Source organism: Triturus cristatus, chromosome 3_1 (assembly GCF_964204655.1).
Source record: "Triturus cristatus chromosome 3_1, aTriCri1.1, whole genome shotgun sequence".
NCBI lineage: Eukaryota > Metazoa > Chordata > Amphibia > Caudata > Salamandridae > Triturus > Triturus cristatus.
The window spans coordinates 129,437,490-129,453,640 of NC_140583.1; the positions used below are offsets into that span (position 1 = coordinate 129,437,490).

At 42.5% G+C, this 16,151-nt stretch overlaps 1 protein-coding gene across 2 annotated transcripts in view; it reads right to left on the minus strand.

Moving 5' to 3' along the window:
* LOC146859819 (uncharacterized) overlaps positions 1-14,402 on the minus strand; it is a 518,852-nt gene extending 504,450 nt beyond the window's left edge. Inside the window, exon 1 of one of the 2 annotated variants that reach the window (XM_085643565.1) lies at positions 14,193-14,402. The gene's annotated coding sequence lies outside the window, so the exon portion shown is untranslated. The remainder of the gene's footprint in view (positions 1-14,192) is intronic. The other variant, XM_085643566.1, reaches the window with a different exon arrangement.
* Between the last annotated feature and the right edge of the window lie 1,749 nt (positions 14,403-16,151).

Consider the following 16,151-nt stretch of genomic DNA (forward strand, 5'->3'; position numbering starts at 1 on the left):
ACACTTAAAGGGAGACACTATTCTCATCAGAAGGTATAAGTGAACCAAAGGACTATTGGGAAAGGTGACAGACTAAGACAAAAAAAAGAACACAACAACAAAGACCTGCTGACGAACTCAAACGGGCTGGAAAGCGGCACTGGATGTCGGCAATTTCAGACAACAATGCATTCAGTGCGCCTTCCTCGACACACAGAGGAATAGGCTAAACAAAGCAGACGGAGTAAATCGCTCTGTGAAGAATTAATAACAGATGCTTTTGACGTAAAAAAACAAAAACTATCATTTAGTTTGAGAGCGGTTGACAAGGGAAGTAAACAAGGCACACACACATTGCCATTAGGGAAGGCTAATGTAAAAGCTGGGTAGCTAAATTAAGGCAAGGTAGCATTGTGTTCTCTGTATTTTCCCCGCGATGCTGGTGAGGGTGACGTCCCAGTTGAATGTTAACGATGTAGCAACTACAACAATTAAGGAGCAGATGGAAAGCAGCAGCCACAGCCCCTCTGTAACAAGAGCTACAGGGGAAGCAGGCGCGCAACACCCATTGAAGCACTTCACAGGTCTTTAAAAGACCATTTGCATGTTAATGAGGCCTCGCTGTTGTTTCACCCCTTCTAAGAGCCCCTGCAGCTCCACTCTGCCTATGGCTTAAAAGATTCAGCCCCCCCCCCCCCCGAAATTTGCCTCTAGTTGCGCCTCTGAGGGGAAGCAACCAATTGGGGAGGAGTTCCACAGCGCCGTGCGGAAGTAAAAGCGCTTGTATTGAAGCACAGCGCTCAGCACTTTGAAATTTAGAGTGAAAGCAAAGCTGTTGATAAATAAAAGCACGCAGCCATGCTGTGTCAGGGCATAGGAGGATCTGCTTCGGAGTAAAGCCAACAAACAACATTCCAAGCACACAAACCCAGGCAATGTAAAACAAGGATTGGCATAGCCAATAGGTGTCGACTTTGGGGCCTTATAAGTGGTTAGTCATGCAGCACATTATCCTGGGTGCCCTGCCGCTTTGTAGCAATTGAGATCAGCGTCATGGTGTGGGACGGCTGATAGAGCAAAGGAAATGCAGACAACGGGAGGGGGACGGGAGCATGGTGAACACGGCGGGAAGTGGGCGGGAGCAAAGTAAAACAACATGAAATTAGGAAACAAATAGTGCGCTTAGGTACACCTGTCATTAACTGCACAGTGCTTAGAAGTTGATTATCTTTCACTGCTTTTCATTACACTGTACTTCTGTATTTCACTTACTATATTTTCATTAAACATTTTCCTGTTTAAAAAAACTGTTTTTTTAAACGTACCTCAAAAGAAACGCAATATGAAAGAACAGCGTCCATTTACCCAGGACTGGACGGCCACACAAACTCTCAAACTATTTGATTTGAAACCTCGGCTCAATGAAAGCTGCTGTTAAACTAATCCGCTGTAAAGTAATCTGTTTATCTTTGCACCGCCCGACGTGGCATCCGGAGACAGTTGACATAGACCCTCAGTGCAGACACCTTACATCTTCCGCATACATCTTAAAAAAAAAAAAAGACTGCAGATGACTGTGGGGGGTACCGTATATAAGTGACAGCAAGAGCTTGAAAACAGTGTCTCAAGAAACAAAATGGTGCAGCTTGTGCTGTCTGCACTAAAAGCAAAGCACAAGAAAACGTAACCCCTGTAGCATGAGATAGTCAAAGTCTTTGGGTTAATGCACCTGCTATGACCAACTGTGAACAGCTTCCAGGCAGATCATAACATGATTACCAAAGATGTGGATATTGATCAAATTTCGATAACTGCAAGACAGTAGCTGTAAGCACCGTGCATCAGGCGAGGCTTCACAAGAGAAGGCTCTTTCACCATGTGGCAGTCACAAAGCAGGGCGCTGTGCTTGGTGCGCACTGTTAGAGAACACGTCTCGATCTCTCGATCTAACAGTGAGAAGTGACGACTGTGGGCAATATTGAGGCACTGACCTGGCAGCTCCGATTAGTACCAAACCGGGTCAGAGCCAATGGCGGCCGTCGGCCAGCACAGCAATAAATACAGAATCTCGAGTCCAGAAAACAATTAAAAAACAAGCATTGGCATAGCCAATAGGTCTCGCTTTTGGGACCTTATAAGTATTCAGTTATGCAGCACAATATCCTTGGTGCAACAACATCAACTGTTGCATGGCTAAACACTTATAAGGTCCCAAAAGCGAGACCTATTGGCTATGCCAATGCTTGTTTAATAGGGTCTTTCAGTTGTACATAAAGTCTTCTTTGTTATATATATATATATATCATCCCAAAAGCGTCCCAATTTCGAGAACGCACTCAGGAAACAGGCAGACTTCGTTATGCACCACAAAGTCTTTATTAGGCTGAACTGACTCGACATCAGGCATTAAAGTTCCGCCCTACGCATTTCGGAGCCCTATGCTCCTTGTTCACGGGCTGTTTGTTAAATGGCAAAAACGAGCACCTACGTTATATATATATATATATATATATATATAGTAACAAAAATACTTATAAAACTTTTTTATTATAACTTTGAAACATGCTGCTCTGGCTAAACACTTAGAAGGTCCCAAAGGTGAGACCCATAGGCTAAGCCATTGCTTGTTGTTGGATGCTACTAAATAGGTCTATACTAAAAATGACCAAAAGACTCATATTTTCAAGTTTACATATTTTTTATTAGTCTTGAAAAACCTCATGAGGTACGGGGGTTGGTTAACGCTTGAAACACGCGATGTCTAACTGTTCAAATACAGAGACGTTGTTTTGGACTGCCAAACATCTAAGGCAGACGTTATAGTTAAATAAATGAAAAGTATTGTAGAATAAATTTGCAGGCGGTTCTTAGATAGCGGTTTATAACATGCTGTGTTATATAACAAGGGTTAAAATGTATGAGCTGCAGGTAGCATGGTGTCTCTGTGACAAAAGCAGTAAGTAATCCACTAACCTCCCAATATAGAATACACATCAGTGATTTGCAGGTTACACGTTATCTTATCACCTCTATGCTATTTCATGAATCACACCGGGCGTTAGAAAGAAAGCTAGCATAGCTCTCAATCAAATGCAGTCTCCACCAGGGTTATTTTTGGGGTTACAATACTCTGGAAATTGCTGCGTACTCAAAGATCTCCGCAGCAGATGCCCCAAGCCCCAAACATATTATAAATGCAGCATGTCTATTATCCACCAAGTCTGCCAGAACAGATTTGCAGTCAGCTTTTAAAATGCGTAAACGGCGAACTGCAGGTACAAGAATGGAACGAAGGATAGGTTTTCACGCCTGAAATAAAGCAATTTGCGAGTACCGATGTAGAAACCCATCAATATTAAAACTGTGATTCAGATGTAAAATCGGAGGGCCCGAGCACACCATTAACACTCACCACTCCTGTCTGAAGCGGATGCCCACGAAACCAGGTTCATAAGTACCATCGACTTCCATCTTTTCGAGTTTTCACAGAGTGCTGGAAGTTAGCAACTAGTAACTGCACTCGTAGTAGAGGTTTCAGGAAGCAGGCGTTTCATCGGATCTGGCCGCTAAACTATAGCAAGGCGGCCATCTTGGAGAGGTGTAATTTCTGTTGCTGGGAAGAAGAGATTCACAAAATCCGACTTGTTTTGTACAACTTCTCACAGCACGCGTATCCTATTTTAAATGTTTAAGCATGGTTTGAAATGTATTACCATAGAATGAAAACTGGAATGTGCTACTCTTGTACAAATTATCCACGTTTTAAAAACCTTTTTCAAACTACAAATTAAATTATTTATTATCTGCCTTTTGTGAGTACAAGTACTATTAGTAAATATGAATAACATCACTTTAAAATGTTCTCTTAGTTTGAGACTTCCGTGTTTAGTTTACATCAGTAGTAATATTCCCCTTTTAACTAGTGATATAAGCGCAATTGCGACCGACATCTTGGAATTGTGATGCTTTAGTTTGTCGTGAAATATTTACTTATATTACAAGGATGCGTTGTCTGTATTTAACAGAATAGCGAGTAAACATGATTTCATGTTTCACTTTGACAATTCATTGGCCGCGCGGCCGTGAAAGTGACACGGCCGTGCGGCCCGTGAAAGTGATTGCGATCAAAGACAGATGGCGGCTGCGCGCGTGCACGCTCGCGTGAACGCAAGCGCTAGGCCACCAAAAGCCTGTGGCAGCACTTTGAAAAACCTACACTCTAAATTTCTTGCGGTGCAGCGCATGCGCTGGCTCATTGAGACCTAAAACAAGCGCTCACAGGTCTGTCTTTAATAAAAACAAGTTGGCTTCCGGGACAGTCCCTGCCCCCCCCCCCCCCCCCCCCCCACCCCCTAGACCTGGCAAATGTTCCTCCGTCGGGCTGAATCTCACGCCCAAGCAACCAGACTCCCTAAACCCCCGGGACGATCCGTGCCATACAGTAAGTTTAGTTTTTGTGCCAGCGTTTAAAAACACTTCCTTCCATAAACTGGTAACATAGGCAAGAAAGGCATTCTCTCCTCGGCTTAGCCGCAGCTCAGAAAGCAAATGCTTTGAAGTCTAAGCAACCTATACGTGAACCATGCTCCAGTAACCAACGGTGATAAAGGCCACCTGAGGTTTAGCAAAGGATTTTTACAATCAATCTCCTTCGATTCCACGACACTCGCATGCACCCATAAAGAAGCTTAAAGTAACTCCGCAAGTAAAACTGTGCTTCTAAAAAAAAGTATTTGATTTTGACAGCAATATGGACCGCACCCCCCAGCCTATGGAATCAGGCAGATGCACCAGTTGTGGAATCGCAATCCCCCAAGTATATCAGGGTGGTACTACATCCGTTTTTGACGTGAAAACCCACCTATTGAACCTACTACTCCACAAGCTCTGCACTGTCATACGGGCATATTTCAGACACGCCCTGATGAAAGACGACAGGCTTCCAAAATAGTAAAACACCAAACTGCAACGAAACCGGTTGAGCTTATTAAGATTCAGCATGCCGCCTGTAGCACGTGATAACTCGTTGCACTAGTAACCAGGTTTGGGTCAGAAGACAGAATGGGTAGAACTGCAGACATTGGTTTAAACTTGCGTCTTAGAGAATTCATTACATGCTGGGAATCTCACATTCGAATGGGGGGGGGGGGCATACACTACTCACAGAAAAAAAAATGCTTGTTACTACAGTGAAACTGTATTTAAAACCCCTTTTAATATTAGTATTAACCCAGTAACTGCATGTGTATAAACCCCTTTAAATGCCAGTTTTACTCCAGTGACTAGCTGACTCGCGTTGTGGTGTATGTAGCCGTTTTATTTTATTTTGGGATGGATACATTAAGCATGATTTGCAGAGGAGAGAGTAGCATTAAATGTGGGATATATATATATACTGTTTGATATCAGAGAGTAGGTGCAGAAACCTAAGATCAGGAAGGTGTCAAGGTGCTGCAGGAGAGATGTGCGTCAGGACAATCTAAAACTCACAGGGAAGCTGGTTGCTCGCTTTCGCCATGTGTCATCTGCTCCCGGGCTCGGGCGGCGAGGGACAGGGTCTCAGCAGGTAGCATTTCGACCCATTCTGTTTGAGACCCTCCACGGCTCAACCTCCAGGTGTAGTAGGGGGGCATCGCAGCCACAGCAGCGCGGGGGGGATGGAGGAAGTAGGCGTCGTGATTTAATGATGTGCTGGGATTTTGAAGGCGAGTTGTTTATTCTGCAGATCGGCCCCCAGGCATGTAAATCCCGGGTGTCAGCTTTCCCTTTATCGCTCCTCAAATCTGGAAGTTTGAACTTTGTGAACCCTCTATATGCGAATAGCTGTGTGAGGGAAGTGCACCGGCCTACAGCTGTAGGGGTGGGGAGGAAGGCATGTGGGCAGTTCTGCAGTTTAAGGTAAACCCGGTTTAGTGTGAAGCCCCCTCCCCGTCTTTAGAGGAAAACATGTATTTCAGTCCCAATCGCCCGCCCCTCAGCACATGTATCCCTTTCCGCCCCTCCCTCTACCTCCGCCACACCATGGCCGCCTCTTCAGCACGATCCAACCAGGAAGGGCAGCCCCCCGCTCCTGAAAACTGTGCACACTACAGGGAGCATGGAAAGCCCAAGGCATTCCCCCTCTGAGAGCGAGGGGCCAGATTACAGACGCAGCAGCTCAGCCGTAGGTTCAGCAGCCTCGTTTGAGTGAAAAATCGCTGACCGGATTAATGTACGCACAGTGCGGTAGCCTGCGAAACCGTGTGTCTTGTGTGAGAGTGTGGAAAGGGGATGTGTACATCCAAGGGTATGGGGAACAGCGATCTCTTCAAGTGTTGGGGAGAGCAAGTGCGTCAAGCACAAAATCATGGTAAAGCGCATAACGGGCGCTTGTTAAAACTAAGTAGCACGCTAGTGGGGAGACATGCAACCAGTCAGGGTGTGTGTCATACGGGCAAAGCAGCTAAACATTGGCATCGTTGTAAAATAAGGGGCTTACCCATAAAAACAGCTTCCACAAAGTGAGGTGCCCTGCAGTCTGCACTGTGATACATCTCGCACTCAAGCATGCGCAGAGTACTCCTGCAACCGTATAGTGGGCTAGATGTGAGCGCTGACAAGTGGGTGCTGAACTGTGCGACGGGGACAGCGGAAACCAGCGACGACGTGCCCGAGCAATTTAACGTGGCAGCAAAGTCCAACAGGCACACGCTTCCAAGTAAACATGCCCTGAGCAGGAGACATGTAAAATACAAAGTAAAGAGGCCATGCGTGGCCACAGAACTCGAGATCTCGATGACCTAGCAATGCCACAGCTCTGCTGGGAGGGCGATGGAGATTACGGAGCGGGCACACATGCGACAAAGATGGCACAAACGTTGGTTTTATATTGCTGCGCAATGCCTGAAGCACCATGCCTGGCTCTCTAGGTGCATGCATGAGTGAGTGCGGAAGAGCTGGAGCAAAGATGCACAGCCTACCACGACATAATAAAATCGATCTTAACTACACATTTGCCATCCCCTTCAAAGAACTGAAAATGTACACGCACAAAATTCCATAAGCAATATGTATCTATCTTTTTAAAGTGAATTTGGCAGGATAGGCGCTTACCCTTTAGGCAGAGATGGCAATTAAGTCATGGTCGGCTGTCCACTTGCTTGCACTCACGCACACTGACAAAGAAAAATAAAACAAGCAGCAGCTGTTTTCAAGCACACTCGTGCTTGTGGCGCCATCCGCCTTGCAGGAGCGAGCAACAGCCAATTAGCACGCGCACCGCTGCTCGCTCCCGCAAGGTGGATGCAGCCACAAACACAAGTGTGTGCTTGAAAATGAGCAGACCGATAGCTAAAGGTCATGCGCGCTGCCTAGGCCAGACCTAAAAACAAGAGGCGGGAAGTTTTGCTGTGGGAACGACACAGGAGAGTAAATGACTGGGACATCAGTGAGGAAAACACGAAAAGAATGTAGTGCACCGTTACAAAAAATATGGCTCATAGTGAAAGGATTAATGTAGCTGGGGCACTCTCCAGGGCGGAACTAAACAGCCCAGAGGGACAAATGTATGCTATTGACCAACGAAAATAAAGGAATTTGTAAAGGCAGATAAGAAAATCAATGGAAAGTACCGTGAGTGAATACTGAATACTACATGTTTCGAAGACAGCGATGCCCTGCCAAGGTGAGATCTTAAAAGGAATGAAAGAAAAAGAAAAGTAATGAAAGAATAAAGGAAGAAAAAAGGAAAGCAAGAATAAAAAAAGGTAAGACAGAAAGCATGGAAAAAAGAAAGCATGAAAAAAAGAAAAAGCATGAAAGAAAGCATGTATGAAAGAAAGAATGTATGAAAGAGAGAAAGAAAGAAATCATGAAAGAAAGAATGAATGAAAAAGAATGAAAGAAAGAATGATTGAAAGCATGGATGAAAGAAAGCAAGCAGGAAAGCAAGAAAGAAAGCATGAATGAAAGAAAGCATGTATGAAGGAAAGAAAGAAATCATGAAAGAAAGCATGAGAAAAAATGAAAGAATGAATGAAAGAGAAAGAAAGAATGAATGAAAAAGAAATCTTGAAACAAATCATGAATGAAAGCATGAATGAAAGAAAGCAAGAGAGCAAGAAAGAAAAAGCAGGAATGAAAGCAAAAGCGGGAATGAAAAAAAGGAAAAAGGGAAAGAAAGGAGAAACAGGAATGAAAGAAAGAATAAAAATCGGAAAGAAAGATAGACAACAGGAATGAAAGAAAAAAGGCTGAATGAAAGAAAAGAGAAGAAAGAAGGAAAGGGGAAACAAAGAACGAAAGAATGAACAAGAGAGGGAGAAAGAAGGAATACAAAAGTGCTGCAAATTTCTATCGGAGTGTCCTTATTATGGATTTATGAAGTAATAAATCTATTGTGCACCTCTATCTGTGGCTTATTCCTGAGCGTGCGTGTAACTTTGTTTCCTGGTACACAAACATATATTTATTTTTTTCCCCTAAAAGGTCTTGGCTAATGCCAGACCTGAAAAGCTCTTAATCGTCAAAGTCAGGCCAACAATTTTCCTCACTGGGAACACAGGGAGTACAGAAAATCCTGAGAATGCCTAATAAAGCTGCAGATGAGCACTGTGCTAGTATTGAAAATTGCTCATACTCAGAAAGCTGTACGAGTCAGATGAGAGTACAGTTTTATTATATATGGTCACACAGCACACTAACAACCTACAAACATTAAAGTGGTGTGTTATTTATCATTTAAATAAACAGGGAAATAAAATGAAGGTGCCTTAAAATCGACACAAGAAAAACAGATATAGATAAATATCACAAATTATGAAGAACTATGGATACATGTGAAAAAAACATACCATAATAGTGGGATTCATATCAGTAATATCTCACATGAATGCACACCATTTCAGCATGAGTTACATAAACTCAGATGAGCATTGCTGAAATATCCTACAAGACTGTAGTAAATCAGCAAATACTGATTAAATGAACTAACAATTACATGTATTTGTGGAGAGGTGTGCTGGCTGTGTGTAGCTAAAGATGATATGAATACAAAAGTAGGAGTAATTTCAAACTTTGCCAAGAGGCCCCGAAGAGAACTTTTCTCGCCAAGATCTATGCCTGTTCAGATGGCACCACAGTTTTAATTATTGTTCCTCCGTGAGACAGACTTCGTTTGCAGAGGAAAATAAACTCTATAATTACTCAGTTCAAAGTCTGCAATTCCTTACATGAGTAGTAGACTGCATCCTGGCACAACATGAAAGCTTCAGTTGAGGAGAACCACATCTCGCTTACTTTTTCCAACAACATTAAAAGTAGAAATCCATTCTTTCGCTGAGTTAAGATGCAGAGTACCCTTTATGGCACACCAAAAAACAACTAATAGTGTGATTACTGATGCTTCATGAAATATCCTAAAAAACACAGCTTCTCAAAAACATTGTTCACCCATAAATAGCTCTCTACAATGTCACGTCGAGAACAGCAAATACTACAAAATAGCCCAAGTTTTACTAAGTCTTTCCAGGTTCAGTGCAATTTTCGTGGGACTATCCCAGTAAGGAAATGTTGACATAAGATGTGTCATTCCAGCACAACACCTCAGCAGCTCGTCTGTGCAGTACAGCCGCCAGGAACAGGGTGTGGGCTACACTGGCTTCTCTGTGTCAGGGAAAAACTGGCTGTGCTTGCGAAATTCCAATCCACAATATCTACGAACAAAATATGACAATCCTACACACCGGAACTACAAGTGGTTACTTCGTTTAAGAAAATCTGTCCTGATAACAAGACTTCGGTCACGGAGATAATATTGTGGTCAGAGAAAGACGTCGTCCAGGTAAAATCTGTGAAGCGCTTTACTTGGGTGAAAATGTATTTTCAGTTCAACATAGTAATTCCGTCATTTCTAAATGTTGTAAACCAGCTATCTTTTAACCAAATGAAAGGTACTTAATTTACCAAACTAGGCAGGAACCAAGGCCTTGCTGGAATTCAAGCTCGTGATCTGAAGATCACAGGGGATGTTTGAGCCACCCAGCCGGCTGAAAATAACCGAGGAAGGTAAAACAAAGGAGCGACTAAGCCATTGCTGTCCGAGCTGGTAACAGCTAATTAAAACTGCATGGCATATTGCTGATCTCTTAAGAAGACAAAAGATACGCGTTAGGGATCAAGAAATAACTGAAGGGTGTGTATGTGTTGCAAAAGACTACATTCCACTCTGGCCCACACCGCAGATTATACATTTGAGGAGGCTGGCTGACAATACCATCTACACTAAATGCATCTTGAGGGTTGCAGATCGAAGGGGGAAACATAAAAATCAAGCTATGTAATGCACAAATGCAACTGTAGGACTAAATTCTGAAGAGAAATTTTAAGATACCCTATAAGAATTTAATTCACAACAGCTAATGGGGAGTTTTTTGGGCGCTGTGTGGGGTTTATTTTATTGGATTCACATAAAAGGAGTCAACCATCAGAACTTCTTCGAGTCAGCAGTCCTATGCCTTATATTAAATGAGTTTCTCTTGCTAAATTAACAAAATACAATTATATTGCCATTCTCCTTATCTTAGATCAAGGGATCCCTTGCTGCCAGTAGAGCTCAAAATCTACATCCATGGTTCGTAGAAGACGTTTTGCTATTCTTGGCACCAAATGGTCTTCCTATTCACCTTAAATTTCAAACTAAGCAGCCTAGTGGTCGCCAACACTTGAAAGCAGCTCAATCTATATAGCGCTACAAAATGAGAGTCCTCACTGTGAAGATATGCCTTGCCTTCTTTCAAAGAGTTTTATCTGGGAACATTGAGTCATATTTGGCCTCTACTAGGAGGAGATACTTTAGACAACTTAAAACAGAGGTCTTCAAACTGGGAGGTGGGCCCCCCTAGGGGGGCCTCAAGTGATCCCAGGGGAGGCGCCAGTCTCTGGCCTGAAGAAACATTATGCTATGTTTTCAGCTGAAAAAAAATGAGCAGCAGTAAGCACGTCTGTAATGGGCCATCAGTACCATCCTTTGTCATTTGAATCCTGGCTGGGAGAAGGTGTCAAAAGGGAAAGGACTCCAAGTTTCCTCCAAAACCCCCACCACCATTTCAAATAATCATACTGTGGATACTTTTACACATTAGTAAGGCCTGCCTCACCAGAATAGTATGTTTGGAAAACATGTATTGTTTGCATTTCTAAAACAGTGGCAGAACTTAGCTGCAGTGTTTAAAGAAGTCTAGACATATTTAAACATTGCAAGTTTAATAGCATAATTGTGAACATTTTTGAGGGGGAGGGGGGGCCAGCGATTTTTTTTTAAACACTTGAGGGGGTGGAGGGGGGTCGCGGAATTAAAAAGTTTGAAGACCCCTGCCTTAAGAGATATTGTGAAACAGACAATGGAAATTCACACAATGAGGATTTCAACATAAGGGGGTATTTGAGAATAATGAGAGGTAGTGTTCATCATTGGCAAAATATGTAGGCGACTCTGACATAAAACAAAGAGATGCTGCCATAGAGGACAAGTAGGCCAATGTAAATTTGACAGAACAATGGCAGTGTAAGCAAAATGCGATTTATTGAAAGATCGAAAAATGTATATCTCAAAGGGGTACTTTAGATCAATACTGGGCAATTTCAAACACTGAATTCGGGGGCAAGCTAATTAATGCTCATATTTTGGCACAGTGAGGTAATGTCATCACAACAAGGGGCTATTTTGGTGCAATATAGAATGCTTGGCACACTGATTGTTGAAGGTAACTGCCAGAGCCATGAGAAGCAAGTGACAGTAATTACTGCATGGGACAAAGTGCGCAGCAGCACCACGCACGGGGACAGCAAAAAGGGATGGGCAAGGCCATTCTGCACTACAGTACAGCAACAAAGTCCGAAAATAACAGCTTCCCTTTAGCGTAGCCATACGATAGATACACTCAGTCCCTCATATCTGCATCCACAGCAGAGAAGACTGGTGTGAAGGAGTGATTAGAAGGAGTACCAAAAGATGTATATATTTATTGAGCTGCAATAATATTTGGAGGAGAAACATTGTAGACAGTGTAAGATAACGGTACATAAGTACGTTTTAGTTGGATCACACAGAGTAGTAACAACTAAGTTATGAAAGTGATTACAATGCAAGGAAAAGAAAGGACACCTTTATAAGTAACATTAACTTATCACAAAAGAAGGGTGACAAGAGTAAATAAGATAAAAGAGGGCGGAAGAGTCTGATGGGTTATGACAAAGATAGCAGGAGCAATTGTGTGATAAAGTTCAAAGAAAGAAAGGTGCCAAGCGAGACAAGGAAAGGGAAAAACAAAAAAGTGAAAAACTGGATAAAGTAATAAAGCATATATGTGGATGGATAAAGGGACTGAATAAAGAAATAAAGTTGAGAACTAGAAAATGTAAACATGGAAAAATAGCTGTATGCGTCAATGGGATAAAAAGACATTGAGCTGAAAAACCAAAAGTGAAAGACTGGACAAAGTAAGAAAGCATGTATGGGAGTAAACAAAGGGATAGCGCGACAATATAAAGAAAAAAGAAGTGAAAAGGAAAAAATAACCATGAGCCAATGGTCGTCGAAAAGATGCCAATAGTTGAATAGATGGACGGGAAATTAAATATAGAATGAGAAAGATAAGAAGGAGGTGGAGGGAAAACAGCTGAATATGAGGCATCTTGAAGGGGCAAGTAAAGGGGTGCAGAACAAACATGGTTTAATGCAGCGGGAGGAATGACGAGAGACAATGAGTTAAATTGCAAAACTTAAGAATGATGACATTATACTGATGGAGAAGCAGAAGAGAGGGGAAAAGAAACAAACTGCAAGAGTAAAATAAAGAAACATGGGGAGGAGCGTATACTTCAATAGCTGAGCTAAACAGCAGGAAGAGAAAAATAACTAGAAACAATTGAGAACAATAAAAACAGACGTGACAACGTTTGGATGAGAAAGAAAGATGAAGGAAGGAGTTTGGTGAAATACAGAAAGAAAAATACAGGTATATATAAATAATGTGAAGACAGTATGGCAAGTGGGGCTCAATTCCGTGCCTGCCGTTATAGCCCAATTGCACTCACAGAAATTCGTCTGGGTCATTGCAGGTGCGTGGGCTCTCTGATTTACCTGTGTACACCCCTGTGATTGCCTGCAGGGTGGTAAGGAGAGCGCTGGGACGAATTCACGCTAGTGGCTGGATGAGCTGATACCAAAGGCTGCAGCATCTCAATGAAGTGCTGTCAGAAGCCCAAATGGAGGTCTGATAGAGCGTAGTGGTACCAATAAAAGCTCACTAGGGTGTTTGCCCGACTTCAGATGCGCCCTTGGGTCCCAGAAGAACTTCCATTCTGAATTCCCAATTGATAATACTATCTTAAATACATTCCTACAGAATGATGTAATATATACCAGAGACTTTACCACTTTTTTGTTTTACAAAAGAAAGTGCCAAAAGTTACTGTCGAAAAACATGAGTCAGGGCTACATTATGACGTTTTGGCTGGGACAACACTTAGCCTTTAATCATTTTTTTTAGACGAGTATGGATCATCGGTTTAGGATGTATAACAATCAATGGCTTTATCCAACTAAAATCTGAGAGCGTGCATGTTGTATTCTTAGATTGGCACAATGTGTAATATATGTTATGGCACTTTAAATGTGGTGTTCTATTCATGGTTCTAGTGTTGCTATGTTGAATGTCGCAGTTGCGTTCTACTGTGGTGAGTTGTATGCTGGCTGCAGCGGGAGCACCAACGTTATCTCTGCGTTCTCAATAAAGTACTTTGTTTATAAATCACTGTTCGTGTGGAAGATACTTTGGAATACCACAGTGCACTGGTTGTGTGGAACAACTGGAGGGTGGAGAGGACTGATGGCGGCGGGGGGTGGAGGCAATAGGTGATATTTTTAGAGCAGAAATACTTTTCCAACAGCGATCGGTATTTCTGCTGCAAATCTGCAGTTATCAGGAGTTGTTACAGAGCCAAAATTAGTATTTACTTTTCAGCAAAGCTGGGGTGTTCTACCACATCGGCATACTTTGGTGACAATTATTTCAATTGATGGCTAACTAGAAATCACTTTGACATTCAGGTGCATCTCCGATCAGGTTGCGGATTCCACGTCACTGACAGTCACTCACTTGCCCGTGTACCAGTCGCCACAGCGGCCCTTTCCCAAAGCCCCTCCCCCTTCACATCTCACCTCCTCCCCTTACCTGGCCAAGTGCAGGAGTGTTTGTAGCGCTCCTTCTCACACTCTTCATTCGGGGAAAGGGACAGATGCTTACAGTCCTCTACGTTTCCATTGATTTTTATTGGTTTTATTTATTTTTTGTCTGCCGGTCCCTCCGCTCGGGGCTCAGCTCGTCAAACCTAACCCGCGGCCATCTTGCTCCAGTGTCTGACAACAAGCACGAAGAGAGAACAGCTGAGTGTGTCGTCACCACGCAGCGCAAGTTCAGAACGTAATGAACAAAAGCGAGTGGCCATTTTTAACTAGCAATGCAGATCCCCAGGACGTTGCACACATTACGTGGTTATCTAACAAGGCAACCATGGTTGAATGCATCAATGAAGCGCAGCTCTGACGCCTGAAAATTCCCAAATAGATCTTGCACATTAAATTCCCTCATTCGTTAATTTACGATGCAAATAAAATATATAATGGCTTTTATATTGTAACTTCAAAGTATACATATATCATTGTTGTAAATTAATGTCTTAGTTTTCAAACAGCTATGCACACGTATTTATTATGTACATTCGATTGAAATGGATTACTTTCTGTCAATATAGATTTCACGAGATGCTTAAAGCTCTAAACCGTGTCTCACCTGTTTAGTGTTCATTTTCAGGCCAACTTACTAGACAGTATGGTATCATATTATTATTTTAGTTTATTAAAACATAACAAATAGCTTTACAGTTCAAAAAGAAAATGTTAAAACCGCGTACAGCCTATGTTATATATCTTTGAATGCTACAAAGAACGCTAAAAGGCCAGCCGTGCGATAGCCATGGAAAAAGACAGATCCAATGTCAGAACTAAACCGCAATAGTCGTCTAAAAATACATCCTGTATAAATAGTAAGATGCAGACGCAAACTAGCTACATAAATCCTAACTGCAATTGTTGCAGGGATTCTGCACATAGACAGAATTATGTGCAGGAAACCAGGACCTCAGTGTGTAGTGGTGTACCAAAATACCCACCTCGGTGCCCAGAACCCCAATCCGACTAGCTATAGTGTCTCATTCGTTCTCCATGCTACAGCGAAGCTACCAATGATTAGATATCCTAGAACATGTTACTCCGTCCCTCTCAGGATGCGTGGGAACAAGAACACTCTTTCGTTTAAACTCTCGTACTTGTCCACGACATGAGTAAATAGAGACAAAGAATAGTTTAAATTATTTAATTTTACTAACGTGCTCTATAATGCAACATACGCGCCAATACTAGCAACAATATGCATAAGATCAAACAAATCAGCATTGTTACAATTCCATATAGAACAAAAGGGGAACTCATATTATAATGATGGTGGGAAAAGGACTACAGTGCTTCGCCACCCTCCTGTGCTAGATGATAGTTTATTATAATTATAGAATACCTCCAGGCTTTGTCAGGGGAACCCCATACCTCCGAGTTCAGATGCAGGAGTTTACATCTCCTGAGATTGACCAAAGCAAGTCAACAGAGCTCATTGTTTTTCGACCTTGGACACGCTGTACAGACAAAGAGCAGAGTGTTCACCTAGATATGTGAAATGCAGACAGTTCTCATGTTAAAGCAAGCAGGCAAAGTGTTTACGAGAAATGTGGCATGTAGTAACGTGAGCAAAAGCGGCAAAATGGCGGCCAAGCAACCCATGCTAACTTAGTAATGTCTGCAGGTGTGTCCATATCCTCAGTATACCCTCCCCTTGGTCAGTCTATCGGACAGTGGTCGTAAAGAGAATACAGCTTTCAAACAAGTCTTAGCAAGAATCAAGAGCATATGTTTCAATGGTACCTCAGATTTGCGTGGAATGTGAGAAGGGAGAGAACAAAATGTGTGTCCAAAGAGGCAAACAAAAATAAAAATTAAATCCAGGAGGATATGTTGGTTAAGTTAATCCAGCAAGGTGTACGAACAGTATGTTGCAATAGCTTCCAAGAGGAAGTCATTGGTC